The sequence below is a fragment of the Bombus impatiens genome, unplaced genomic scaffold (assembly GCF_000188095.3).
Source record: "Bombus impatiens unplaced genomic scaffold, BIMP_2.2 scf_0082, whole genome shotgun sequence".
NCBI lineage: Eukaryota > Metazoa > Arthropoda > Insecta > Hymenoptera > Apidae > Bombus > Bombus impatiens.
The window spans coordinates 26,220-28,650 of NT_176501.1; the positions used below are offsets into that span (position 1 = coordinate 26,220).

At 36.9% G+C, this 2,431-nt stretch overlaps 1 long non-coding RNA gene across 1 annotated transcript in view; it reads right to left on the minus strand.

Annotated features, from left to right (window-relative positions):
* LOC117152600 overlaps positions 1-2,431 on the minus strand; it is a 15,736-nt gene that overhangs the window by 8,696 nt on the left and 4,609 nt on the right. The window lies entirely within an intron of this gene.

Consider the following 2,431-nt stretch of genomic DNA (forward strand, 5'->3'; position numbering starts at 1 on the left):
CGGATGACACAGCTGTACTAGTCAGGCACACTAACCCTGCAACAGCAGTTACACTACTACAAGAACATATCACAAAAATAGAAAAGTGGCTTCAAGCAAAACAAATCAAAGCAAACCCCGAAAAATGCAAACACATTACATTCACACTGCGAAAACAGAAACCACCAAACATTATACTAAATGGCACACACATAATACAAACAAGGCAAGCAAATACCTAAGATTCCACTTAGATTCACGACTCACATGGATGCGGCATATTAAAGCAACAACAGACAAAATACAGATGGCAAGGAGACAAATGTACTGGCTAACAAGTCGAAAATCCAAACTAAGCATAGAAGACAAATAAAAATATATAAAATGGTCATAAAACCAATGTGGACGTACGGAATAGCACTATGGGGAACAGCCGCAATGAGCCATATAACCAAAATAGAGGCAGCGCAATTTAAAATACTCAGAACAATAGTAAACGCGCCATGGTACGTTAGAAACGAGGACATTCGGAAAGACCTGGGAATACCAACGGTCAAGGAGGAGATTAACAAAAGTGCAAGAAGGTACGGAGAAAGAATAGCAACGCACCCAGACCGGCTGGCAGCGGAAACGGTCGACACATCAAGCATAAAAAGAAGATTTAAAAGGAAACACCCAACAGATCTCACAAAGGACATAACCTAACAAACAAACACTTTCGACGGATGGGCGACACGTGTTGTTTTACGAACTTCACAGAGCACTAGACAATCGTCTGCAAGCTTCGGCACTCAACAGCAAACTGTGGCACACATAGGACCGTAAGAATTGTAGACATTCTCGTAGTTTGTGATACTCTATGATTTTAAGTGATAAGAACACGTTGTATCTCTAGTTTTTCTCCGAATAATGAAAATTAGTATATAACCCATAGTAGTTTACCAGATATGATTTATGGTGGTCATCTACGATTTCTTTTCCCACAGGCGAAGGTGAAGAAGGTCAAGTGACCGCCCCTGGAGTTTGAACTTCACATCTTCATGCAGGAGATGCTCCGGAATATCATCAGAAACGAAATGTGTACTCTGGAAACTCGAGAGAAGTTGGATGTCATGGCTAAGATGAGACACGCAGGTACGATAAGCAATAGAGAGAAAAGTAATGATTTTACAGAAAAATGTATAGATTGACAAATGTAGACTTTGCAGAAATCTACAAAATACGACGTATGAAACACTGTATACGATGATTTCTAAAAGGATAGAAACCGTTATCATTTTTTCACTCGTTTGTTATTCGACGTTCGTAATGATAAAAGAAGCGCGCTAACGAATTCGTGCTAACGCATCTCGAAATTTCGTGAAACTGTTCGCCTAGAAATTATGTAAATTACTACTTGGTTACGTGATAAGCTGACTGTGAGCAGTACTATTTAGTACTATATCAAGAAGAATCTCGACAGAAGAAGTCGGAATACAACGATAAATACAAGAATATTATTATTCAACATGTATATATCACATGGTGACCCCTTATATATGTAACCAGTGTCGAGAAGACACGTTCTTTCTATCAAAAATAGTTTCTTAATAATTTTATAACGAACAACGAGCGAAGGCTAATACATGATGAATGAATGACAACCTCGATAACATAGGTGAATGACAAGGGTATTGGAGGTGAGTGCCCCGAACATCAATTCCTACGTATACTATTTGCGACTTGTTATGTAAAGTAACATTTTGTCCAGTTCTCACTGCCACGTATGTTTCCTATTTCGTCGATGGTGTTATATATTTTAACGCCGACTGCTCAAAGAACTAAAAGGTTTGTGAACAAACAATTCAGAAACGAAAGTGGGCATTTAGAACTATCTTATTGTAAAAGATATTTATTTTCTATCATCATTTTTTAAATCTCAAAGGAATTTTCAATGATGAATTATTGTTGTTATAGTATAATTATCTCTTAACATTTGGTTGGTGGAAAAAGAAAGAAATTTTAATCATTATACGGAAAAATATTTATTTTCAGTGAACTGATTTAATATAGAAATTATTAGTAGTAAATATTACAATTTTTCTCTATATAATCATTTTGTTGTTTAGCATAACGTAAAGATATGCCGCAGAATTTTTATGTAGAAATCATCTTTAAACAAACACTTAAAGGTGATGTATTAACGTTCGCAGATGTTATTGTACTAGAAACATCGTGGAGTAAAGGTATTGTCATGTATGATAAATCAGAAACCGTGTGCATATAAATATATCGGAGATGAAAGGACATCGGAGCCTTCCCTTTGGAACTTCGGGAAACCCCTTTAAGACCGTAATCTAGATTCTATCATAGGCGTAATTAAACAATTGTCGTCTTTCGATCCGATTGTATTTGTTCGAGATTTGTGATAATGAGCTTGGGCTCGAGGCGACAGCCAGTCGCCGAACGTAGC